Raw genomic sequence first — 12,795 nt, forward strand, 5'->3', positions numbered from 1 at the left:
GCACCCGTTACACACCCAAAGTTGCTATGGAAATGTTTTACTTTTCAAGATACAATAACGATTTATGGACTGTTCAGTTAAGGTCAAAAGAACCTGAAGAGAGAGAGATAAGAAAATTATAAGTTGATTTTTGGCTGAAACCAGATCAAGATTTTGTTCAAATCTTAATTTCAAGTGTGAAGTACATTAAAAGGTGGGGTCAGGATTGATTGAAAAAGAGCCCTTTTTGGGTTTTCAATTTCACAAGTTGATTTTTGAAGCTCATTTCTTACATTTTTTATCCGATCGGAGGAAAGAGTATGAAGAGTATTTAGTGAAATGGCATTATGAATGATGATGGTAATGCTGGTAATGATGAGAAGGAAGAAGGTTAACTATTAATGGAACCATGATTAAGGTCAAACAGGTAGCCCAACGTAGGTCAAGAGTTTAGCTGATTTGTTAAACCATTTAATTCCAGTTTCATCGTGACCATGAAGATGAAAATAAAAATGCAGATAATGCAATTTTTCAACCAGATTATGCTTTAATCCTTATTATTGGTCTCTCCAGTGACTCTAACCGGCAATCCATTTCTGTCAGCTGTGTTACCTTGCTTTTTCCAATGGAAACTGTAACGGTTAAAAAAAGGAGAGCAAAAGAGTGAATAAATTGGAAAATAAATTACACAAAAAACGTTATTTGAAATGTAATAACCTGTTTTAATATATGAGACAGGAAATAGTTTAGTAAGTTTCTATATCATAATGTTGAACATTGTACAGGTATCATGTAATGCAATGGTTAACATTTTTGTTTTGTTGACGTCAAGTTATGACTTAAGTGAAGGTGATATGTTGAATGGGAAATATCAGGAAAATAAGAGATGAATCGGTAATCATTCACATATTTTGTATCAGGCCCAATGCAGGACAGTTGAGAGTGAGATGAAGAAAAAAAAAATGGATAGTCATCCTGAATAGACTGTTGCTTTTTTTTATGGAATCTGTTTTGGTTTACCGGTTTCCATTGCTGTAATTTTTCATGCTCATTACATGTGAATAAAGGTGAATACCAATGGTAAAAACATGATCTTCAACCTGAAGGATTGCTGTGTTTATCATGTAGAAGGCAATCTTTGAACCAAAAATAATCATTCAAGTAGGTCCAAGCCATATTTGTCATCCATTCGTCTCATTTTCTGGTAATTTGTTTTTTTCGAGATTCCTTTGATTGTTGTTGTATACATTGCAAAAATATCCACTCCCATTGGCATTGCCTTTTTGACTCTTGTCCTTTTTTTTCAACCTTTTGCCTCTCTCCTTTCAAAATATTTAGTGGTCTTGTTATTTGACAGTTATACAGTTATGTAGTTGTCCTGGAAAAAGAGGGTCAAAGAATCGACCTAACACAGGCTTTCGACCAGTCTAAATATCTGGTCACAAAAGATGAGGGAAAAAATAAATTAGATGAGAAAATTGGTTCAACTTGAATAATAATGTTTATGGATGGGATACAATGAATAATTCTCATATGTTACTTTCTCTTGACCATCATCAGCCTTTCTTTCCCCTTTCAACTTTCCTTTCTCTTCTTCTTCTCAAACTTGTTATGGTCACTTTGTGAGGGTTGAAACTGAATTAAATGTGCTTACCATGAATACCAATTGTCCACAATCAAGGTTAACAATTTACTTTTGGCTGTTGTTGATTTTTATTTTCTTTCTGTTACTCAATTTTGCAGATTTATGATTATTATTATTTTTGTCACTTGCTGTTGATCTTTTTGTTAGAAAGGTTAAGGAATTTTTCCTTCTTGAGTTATTTTTCTTCTTTCAGCTTCTTTTTGCTTCTTCTTCTTCATCTTCTGATGCTTTTTGCCTCTTCTGTCTGTCTTCTGCCTCCTTTAAGCTTCCCTCGGCTCCTTACTTTTATCGTCTTCTCATCCAGTATAGCCAATGCAAACTGACTCCAGTCTTGGTAATTTTTCATATTTGAAGTTCATCATGATGACAGGTTTAGACCATTTTTCCTATTTGAATTCATGTTCATTAACTAAATTGAAATATTCCGAGTTTCCTGCAAAAATGAAAGAAAAATCATCAAGTAAAATGTTGTGAATGTTGACAGAAAAGCAAAATAATACAGAAAAGAAGTGAAAAGAAAAAAAAATCAAATTAATTTATGATGATAAAAGAGTTTCTCTGTTTCTTTTCTTCATAAACTTTTATTCGGGAAAGGTTGAAAGTTGGCATAGTAAATAGCATTAATCATAAATTAGTTGATTTGAAAAATAGTTGCCTCAAATTGTTAATGATCAGAAAAGAAACAAAATCTCTATCGCAATGAACAGAATAAATATGCCATTGGTTCAATCATTGCCAGACGTAGCAAGTTCTGGTTCATTTTTATTTCTCTGTGCATTTTGAAAAGCAGTTTGTAGTTACAGTCAAATTGTAAAGATTGATCCCAAAACAATTGATAATAAGAAACATAAACTGTAACAATCAATCGGCATGTTTTCCAATTTTTTAACAATTTCAATGCAATTTCAATTTGGTTGCTTCTCAATGCACCAGAAATTTATTTATCATTTACCAGTCACATATCTGATTCAGGGTTGATGAAAAGTATCAGACGAACAAGATGAATGTTTATGAAAAAGCTAACAGTCTAATCAATAGTGAATGGATAGACATTGTTGGAAATGATTACTCAAGAAAATTTCAGCCTTATGTGAGTTAAGGAATAGATTATCAGAGCAAACCTTTTAAAGGTAAATGAAATATCTAAACAAATTATTCAATGAGAAATCAAAAGAGACGATTATCAGAGGGTTTATTCATCGAGGGAGAAATTGAAAAGCAGAAACATTCATTATATCGTCTGAATATTTCAACTTTAAGAATGAAACTCTTTTTTTTCAACAAACTCTTAAAGTAAATACACACGAAAATAAAATTACTTGAAAAAACATACCTTCTTCTTTGTTCTTTCTCCATGTAAATGTTCCCAAATTGAGTTAAATGATTAATCAATAGTAATCTCAATTGAGCCAAAGGAAACCCAACAAAGAACAGTTCTGACCAATTAGCATCAACAAATTAACCTAATGGTTTGTATAAAGCTGATTGGATTTGTTCATTTTTCATTACAATCAATCCATTTCCATCACCTGTAAACCATCGCCGTAATCTTCATCATAACCATTCTTTTATCGTCTTTCGTCTGATCTTCTTGACCGGCTTCCTTTCCTTCTGTATCTTCATCTATGCCTGTAAGACAAATCACATGCATGAGAAATTGAGTTGACTTTTCTTTCAAACCTATGACAATTCTAATCCATTTGCATTAGTGATTCATTCATCTTGAGTTACCTTACCTTCATCCATTCCTTTTCTTGCTTGTCTTGACTGTTTCTCTTCTTTATCATCTTCTTTGAAATAAAGACTGAAATAAGATGGGAAACACTTTTCTCCACTAACAAACGGTTTAATGTAATCCGATCTACACCATGCACAAGGAAAATCTGGAATGTGGCTTCATATATACATTTATTGAAGCTAAATAGTTGGTATTTTGTTGACTCCAAAGATTCTTAGGTTATTCAGTTCTCCATGAAAGCTAGTGTAGGAGAAGAAAAATTGCAAACATTGAAATAGGGGAGAGAAAAAACAAAAAATCAGATTCAATTAAATAAGGTAAAAAGCAAGAAACAAAGAAATGCATTAAGGTTTTCAAAAGTAAAAATGAATTAAAATCCATTTTTCTCTGGTAAATTGCTTATTTCAGCTCTAGAAGCAAATAGTTAAAATGAGTGTAGCTTACCTGATCACAATTGACTCTCAACTTCAATTGTCTAACATATAAAAATTCACAAATAAACATCCTCTTGTTATTGATTATAAGAAATCTTGGTCATCCTTTGCTTTCCATTTCAGCTGATCCTATCCCATACTTACATTTGATATTCCTCTTTTAACTGTCGCATCCGATTTAATTTCACAGTTATAACGATTCTCTTATTTCTTCTTTCTTGCTTTCACTGTCTAATTTGGTGTTAATTTGTCCATTAAACTTGGTAAATCATTCCGAAAAGAGACTGCAAATCGTTCAAGAAATGGTGATTTTTAGGAAGTTATTGGTACTTTCCATAGTAGTAAGTAGGGGATATTGATAACTTAAGGGGAGGCCTTAACGCGCGCATGCCAAATAGAAAAAAGGGGAGAAAAAGGGGAAATATTCCAACTTGCTAGCTCTAGCCTAAGCCTGATTGACAGGTTAAGACTTTGAACAAACAGAAATTTTGCCTGAAGCAAACTTTCGAACAACCGACATTCTCGCGAAAGATCAATTCAAACTTCCAAACTCGAGCTTTCCGATTCGCTAAGAATGAACTCTGCGATGCGCGATTCGAAAAATATTTTCGAGAAAGCGTTGAGTTTGAACCTACAGGTCATTCGCTCCTGTGCTTTCGTGAAGTTAACTTCTCTCGCGTTCAACGTTTCGACCCTGAAATTTCAACACTAGATTCTTGATTTTCAAATTGATTATACCTTTTATTCTTTTCATTTCAATTCAATAAATTTACAATTAAGATGTCTTCAACAAGTGAAACTTCTTTTTTTGACAATATGCTTAATGTAGACGACATTGACTATGATGCGCTACTTTACGATTTCATTATGAATGATCCAAATGACGATCTTTTGTGCATCCAAGCTGCTAATGATTTCATGAACGCAGGTGAAGAGAATGGTTTTGATGCGATTATGAATGATGAGAGTGATGATCTGCTGTGCATCCAAAGTTCCAGGGATTTTGAAACAGCTAACGAAGAGATTCAACTTGATGCTCTCGTTAATAACCAACAAGATGATGAAATTTGCGCGAACATTTCGCTACCTATTGTTGAACTCAGTGAATCTAATGATTGTTCTATGCTTGAGTTGAATGAGGAAGTGCAATTGATTCCATCAACACCTCAACCAAATGAATTACCCTCTTCACCACCAACCATACCATCTGCTAATTCTTCCTCATCCCAACCAAGTTCGTCATCCACCGATTCCTCCCCATTGCAATCAAGTTTACTTTCCACTGAGTCTCCTTCTTCCGAACCAATTGAACCACCGGCATCACCTGCAAATAATCAGCTAGACCAACATCAAGTAGGTTTCGGTGCGAACGACTTCGACATTGAATTCAATGTTGTTGAAGAAGGTCCATGGCAAACCAACCCAATTTTCCATTCAAAAAAGAAGTTACTTCGAGCAAAACTTGCTTACGATAATGGTAGTGTCATAGACATCTTGACCATTCAAGATGCTATCAATAGTGCTTACGAACGATTTGTTCAAAACTTGATTCAAGACGCTGGCAGTGAAGATAGAATTTTCATGACTTTCAGAAATGTATCTGAAAATAGAGAACTCTACATTTCCTTCTCGAAAAAGAATTTCGTCAAAGAGGAGTTTCTTGCTAGAGCGTATAAGCTAGCACAATCCGCAGGTAACTTCATTGATGGAGGTATATTTGATATCACAATTCAAATAATCGAGAATATCACCGGGAGAGGCAGACAAACCATAAGTAAATTGATGCCAGGATCTTTAAGATCTAATATGAAGCGAAGTGTGGTTAATATCATAAATGATGATCATAATTGCGGATACTATGCTATAGCTGTAGGCAAATACTACGTTGATAATATTGCTGACCAAGGAAGCAACTGCAATTGGCAAAAAATTCGTAAATCTAACCCTGCACATCGTAAAATGGCAGGAACTCTTTTCACCGAACTAGGAATGACCAGTGAGTGTGCTCAACCTATGAATATGAATATATTGTATACAGCTCAGCAGAAGTTAAATGATTACCAGATAATTGTGATTGACCGCAAAACGCAACTTGCAATTTTTAAAGGTGAAGAAAGAAAGAAGAAAATCATCCTTGAATACAGCGAACCAAGTCATTATAACATGATAACTTCGCTCAAAGGATATCTTGAATGTGATGATTTCTGCACTAGGTGTTGGATAAAATTGAATTCAACTCGGAATCATTTTTGCAAAGATGCCTGCAGTTGCTGCGGAAACATCAGTTCTTGCAAACTTGAGACTGAAGTAAATTGCCAGGACTGCCACATAACCTTCAAATCATCTTTGTGTTATGATAATCATTTAGCAAATGATAACTGCAACAAGAGATTGAAATGTGAACGCTGCTGGATTGTACACAACCAAAACGATAAACACGAGTGTGATGTATATGTTTGTAACACCTGCGGCGATAGTTATACAAAGTCTCCACACTACTGCTTCATCAAACCTTTGAGTATTGAAAAATTAGCAGAAGAGGATGAATCGCCTCGAATTCTTATCTGTTATGATATAGAATCAATGCAGGTTCCCATAAATGAAAATGAACTCCTACACAAACCTAACTTGCTTATTGCACATACTTTATGTTCAAAATGTCTTGATCATACGACATCTACAAGAACATCAGATGAATGTAGCACTTGCGGTTCTAATGAGCATGTTTGGTATGGAGTCGATTGCGTGAAACAGTTCTGCGATTATCTTTATAATGAAATATCCCCAAAAGCGTTCAAAAACAAAGCTAAAGTTGACATCATTGCCCACAATCAAAGAGGTTATGATGGACATTTCATAGTTCAAGATTTTTACCAGCGAGATTTTCAAGCAACTCCTAACTTGATAATGACTGGTTCTAAAATCCTCTGCTCAAGCATGGAAAACTTGAGATTTATTGACAGTCTTAGCTTGTTCATGCAGCCACTTAGCTCTCTCTGCAAATCCTTCAACATAACTGAAATGAAGAAAGGATTCTTTCCACATCTTTTCAACAAAGAGTCTAATCAAAACTATGTCGGAGAGATTCCTGCTTTGCATTACTATCAACCGAGTTCCATGAAACCAAGTCAACAACGCGAGTTCATTGAATGGTACAACAAGCAGTTAAACTCTGTTTTTGACTTCAAGAAAGAAATAATAGAATATTGTCGCTCGGATGTTCAAATCTTGATGACTTCAATATTGAGATTTACAAAGCTCTTTCAATCGATCACCGGTCTGAATCCAATGACTAGAAATTTCACTTTAGCATCTGTAGCAATGGAGGTATTCAGAGCTTCAATGTTACCCAAAAAAGCTCTAGGGATAACACCTATTTCCGGATACGCAGAACGAAAACAGTCAATGTCAGCCGCAGCATGGCTTGATTCAATACAGAAAGAAAGAGATATTAAGATTGAACGTGAATGGAGGTGCGGACCATTTTATGCTGACGGATTCGATCCTAAGACTAAAGAAGTATTCGAATTCTGGGGGTGTTACTTCCATGGATGTGAGTTTTGCTACCCTGACAGATCGATAAAAGTGAAAATGAATGAGAAAGAACTTCCGATAACCTCTCTTTATGAAAAAGTACAACTCAAAAAGCAGTACTATGCTCATCGAGGATACAAACTTACCGAGATATGGGAGCATGATTTCAACAATGCTGAAATGTACACAAAAGAAAGAATTAGTCACTATTCAACAATAAAGAATGTGGGGCCGATAAACATAAGAGAAAGCTTTTTCGGTGGAAGGACAAATAACATCAAATTTTATCATAAATGCGCACCAGGTGAAAGGATAAGATACCTTGATTTCACATCGCTTTATCCTTACGTTCTTAAAAAGTATAAATATCCTCTAGTTCACCCTACTCTGATACAAGAAAATTTCCAACATCCTGCTGCATACTTCGGTTTCATCAAGTGTAAAGTTCTACCGCCAAAATCTCTAAATATCGCTGTACTACCAATGCGAATAGCTAAAAAATTAATGTTTCCTCTTTGCCGAACATGTGCCGAAACATTCAATCAAGGTTCCTGCAGTCACTCTGATGATGAACGTGCTTTAACCAATACTTGGACATCAGTTGAACTCTTAGAAGCTTTCAAATATGGATACAAACCTCTTAAAACGTACCAAGTTTTACACTACGGAAGGACTGAAAAAGCTTCACTATTCTCTAGATATGTTCAAATGTGGCTAAAAATTAAACAAGAAGCAAGCGGTTGGCCATCATGGTGTGTCACTGAAGAAGACAAACAAAAATATATTGCAGACTATGAAAAGGCTGAAGGAGTTAAGCTAGATGCATCATCGATAGAGAAGAACCCTGGCAAACGAAGTATTGCTAAGCTAATGTTGAATAGTTTCTGGGGGAAACTAGCACAAAACCCTAACTTACCTCAAACGAAAATCACTAGAAGTTATGCAGATCTTTGGACTTTGCTTTCTGATGATGACCGCGAAGTTTTAGGAATGCATGAAGCGAATGAGAATACGTTAATTACTCAATCAAAATTCAAGGATGATAATAACGAGCGCGTTGTTCCAGGGAAAACAAACATAGCAGTCGCAAGTTTTGTTACTGCTTACGCGCGTCTCGAACTATTCCGCCTCATCCAAAGAATAGAATCACATAGGGAGGGAAGAGTATTATACTTTGACACCGACTCCGTAGTCTTCATAGAGAAAGATGATGATCCTACTATTGAATGCGGTGATTATCTAGGAGAATTAACAGATGAAGTTCCGGACGGATTTGTTTGTGATACTTTCGTTACTCTTGGTCCTAAAAACTATGGATATGAGATTGTCAATGACGAAGGAGAACGCAAAGCAATAATTAAAGTAAAAGGTATCAAACTTACTTCTGCTGTGCTTGATCTCATCTCTATTGAAAAACTTGTCTGCATGGCGAACGCATACATCCAAAGAAATAACGAAAGTATTCAAGTTCAACAATCAAATATTGTATCTGACAAATTCAAACACTTTGTTAAAACGAGGAATTTTGAGAAAATATACAGAGCCGTCTCAGAAAAACGGAGACTCATTGGGAACAACACAAGGCCATATGGTTATGTTGATTAGTATAACCAATTATTTGTATTCTATTTTATTCAAAACCAATAAAAATAATTGAAAAATAAACACTTTACGCAGAAAATCATTTGCAAATTAGCACTTCATGTTGAAATATATGAAAAAGTTTTCACTTTATGCACAAAATAAATTAAAAATTATCACTTTATGCAGAAAATTACTTTAAAATTTGCCAATTATGTACAATCGTATTGTAATAACATAGGAAATTTTTTTGTTTTATGTACTAATTAATTTTAAAATTAACACTTTATGCAGAAATATTTGGAAAAGTTTTCACTTTATGCACAAACAAATTAAAAAATTAGCACTTCATGCAGAAATATTCGAAAAAGTTTGCAATTTCTGGAGAAAATCTCACATTTTACTGTAACAGCTGCAAAAGATTAACATGTTTTACCAAAAAGTAGGGCGTGTCAGCAGCTTTAAAATGTAGGGCGTAACCTCATCGATTTGATGAAACTAGAGGCATACTTGTTTCTGATTGGATGATTCAGATCTTATTGAGCATGACAGGGAGCAAAGTGACCTTCTCAAGGGAGCAGAATGACCGATGAGGTTGTATATAATTCGAGAACTAACCATCTTAACTTCATAACAAGTTCATCTCTCGACTTACTAACTTCTCTTAAACTTTTACTCAAACTTACTAAACTCTTACTTTAGTGCTCAAAGTTTTCTACTCATTTTCACTAAGTTCTTTTTTTTCTTGTAATACTCATTATATCAATAATGCCTCGTTCATCATCTAGTGCAAGGGATCGATCTCGATCAACTCACCGTGCAGCATCACGCTCACGATCACGATCTCCTCATGCTAGCAGATCACATCGGAGTAGACGAGCAAGGTCTATCTCTCCCTATCAAAAGAAGCCCACTACCTTCTTCAAGTTCAATGCTGCAACTAATGAATTCCGTAAACTTCAAATGACTAATGATGACTACTACATCTCTATCGAAGGAGTGCGAGGTTCATCAGTTAAGAGAGTCATTGAGAAAATGCACTCTGCTTACTCTCGTAATGAAAGCGATGCAGAGACAGATATCTATACGGACTATGTATATGATTGGTTGGTTCATGCATATCTTGTCAAATGCAGAGAGCATGAATCGGTTGCAAAGCAGTTGAATGCTACTGAAGGTCGTGTTATTGTTTACTGCGATCCTAATGATACTCTACTTTCCTGTGGACTTGCAAATGATGATAAGGATGTAGACAATCCTGCTAAGTGGAAAGGAAAAAATTTACTTGGTACTGCATTGATGCAAGTTAGGTACACCATGAAAGAAGAATGGAAAGCCGACCATTTGGATAGCAAAGGAAAATATATCTTCAAGAAGAATAACTAATAATGTTTATTTAAAACATCTTTTGTACTTGACTAATTTTCATTTTCTAATTTCGATTTTCTATTTCAACTTATAATAAAATAACTTTCACTATGAACACTTTTAAATTCATTCATCCCTTTACTTGTATGGTCGCGGGGCCTACTTCAAGTGGTAAAACTGTCTTAGTTGAAGCCTTATTGAAGAATCATAAACACACTATCGGTAACATCAGCGAAAAACCGAAAATTATTTGGTGTCATGGACAAATGCAGGAAAGATATCAGAATAATACTCTGATTGAATATCATGAAGGTCTATCTGAAGACGCTGCATCCTATGATATTATTGTCATCGACGATCTTATGAATGAACTAGGCTCAGATAATCGCCTATTGAACTTATTCACAAAAGGAAGTCATCATATGAACATAAGTGTCATCTTCATAGTGCAAAATGTTTTTCATCAAGGCAAGAACATGAGAGGGATAAGTTTGAATTGTCAATACATGATCATCATGAAGAATCCAAGAGATAAATCGCAAATTCATTGCTTAGCTAGACAACTTTACCCAACAAAAGTGAAGAAATTCATCAAAGTGTTTGAAGATGCAACGAAAAATCCATATAGTTATTTAAAGATAGATTTAACTCCAAAAACTCCTGAACATCTACGTTTGCAAACAGATATTATAATCAAGCATCCTAAAGATAAAGTCTCAGTGTATGAAATATGATATCTTCACATTTAAAAGAAAGTATCCCTACTCTTGAACTCATGAGTAATATCAAAAGTAAAAAACTTCGTGAACAATTCCTGCTTGACCAATACAAAGTATCGGATAAAATATATAAAGCAATACGTGAAATCGCTGAGAATTTAATTCATAAGAATATTCCTTTAGAAACTCATCATAAGAAGAAGCTTCAGAGATATAAAAAAGATATTGTTAACATAGTTCATGATAAAGCAAAAACAAGAAGGAAATCACATATAAAACAATCCGGTGGTTATCTTCCTATAATTTTACCCGTTGTTTTGTCGTTAATTCAATCAATGATAAATGGCTGATTTCATAAAGAAACAATATCCGGTCTTAACATCTGAAGAAGGAACTGATAATAAGAATATTAATATCAAAAAAGAATCAACAAAAGTGAAAGAATCATGCTGTGAACCTTCGAAACTATTGATAAAGAATATTGCAATCATAGCTACAACTCTCGCTCAAAAGGGTTTTGTTGATAGTAATGGACGCGTAATATTTCAAGGTAAACCCATAGAAGGAAGCAATATAGGAGATCTTCTTTGTATTGCAATGAGAGAAGATACAATATCAAAAGGTGTTGAAGAGTTCAGTCATTTACTTTCAATAGCTAAAATTAAACCTGCATTAGTGCTAAATAAAGAGCTTCGTAAAAGACTTAGAAATAGAAAAATAAAGACAAAACCACCAACTTTGAATCACGGAATTGTATTCCCTAACAGCATGCTTGATAAGGGAACTTATTCATCAGCAAACATCAACATCAGTGAGGCAAGTGAGTCAGCTATCAATGAAGATAATGATGAAGAAACACACACAATCTTGGAAGAAAATGAAACCATACCGGATCTATATAAAAAGCGTAAATTACCTGAAGAAAGTACAAAAAAGGCAACGAAAAAACGAAAACAAAGTTTAATTCATCTACGTAGTCCCTATTCATTAAGACCAAGCCCCCAAAAACCTACAAAATATGGATGGATCAGCTCAGAATAAGATTGATAAAGTTCTTCGCTCTATTTATTATACTCCTGATAACCCCTCTGGTTTTGCATCATTAGATAAGTTGTATTCCGAAGCTAAGAAAAAAATCCCTAATCTGACTAATGCAGATGTAAGAAAATGGGCCTCATCTCAATTAACTTATACTCTTCATAAACCGGTGCGTAAAAACTATAAAAGAAATAGGATAATAGTGAATGATATCGATGAACAATGGGAAGCTGATTTAGTTGAAATGCAGGAATTCTCAAAAGCGAACAAAGGCTATCGTTACATACTAACTATCATTGATGTATTCAGCAAGTATGCATGGGGATTACCTCTTAAAAATAAATCTGGAAAAGAACTAACAGAAGCATTTGCAAATTTGTTAAAGAGTCGAAGACCTGCAGCTATTAGAACTGATATGGGCAAAGAGTTTGTCAATGTTCAGGTGCAGAAGTTATTATCTAACTATGGTATCAGATTTTATACGTCAAGTAACAGAGATATTAAATGTGCTGTGATTGAAAGGTTTAATAGAACTTTAAAAAGTAAAATGTTCAAATATTTTACAGCAAAGGGAACTAGAAGATATTTTGATGTGTTGCCGTCGTTAATTCAAGGATACAATAACTCGCATCACCGCTCTATAAAGATGTCACCTGCTGCAGTCAATGAAGCGAATAAACAACTCGTTTTTGAGAATCTTTATGGGAAGAAGAGTTTACTGGAACTTTATTTGCAACCTAAGAATTCATCAAAGTTGAA

At 34.5% G+C, this 12,795-nt stretch overlaps 1 long non-coding RNA gene across 1 annotated transcript; it reads right to left on the reverse strand.

Annotated features, from left to right (window-relative positions):
• Nucleotides 1-696: 696 nt before the first annotated feature.
• Nucleotides 697-4,049, reverse strand: LOC107360733 (uncharacterized). The gene is made up of 6 exons (XR_016198672.1): nt 3,941-4,049; nt 3,807-3,837; nt 3,361-3,602; nt 2,958-3,253; nt 1,634-2,057; nt 697-1,414 (listed from the first exon to the last, which is right to left on the reverse strand). It is a non-coding gene; the product is annotated as an uncharacterized LOC107360733 (long non-coding RNA).
• Nucleotides 4,050-12,795: the final 8,746 nt, after the last annotated feature.

The sequence above is a fragment of the Tetranychus urticae genome, chromosome 2, assembly GCF_039701765.1.
Source record: "Tetranychus urticae isolate SD_2017Ah chromosome 2, NJAU_TeUrti_SD_1.0, whole genome shotgun sequence".
NCBI lineage: Eukaryota > Metazoa > Arthropoda > Arachnida > Trombidiformes > Tetranychidae > Tetranychus > Tetranychus urticae.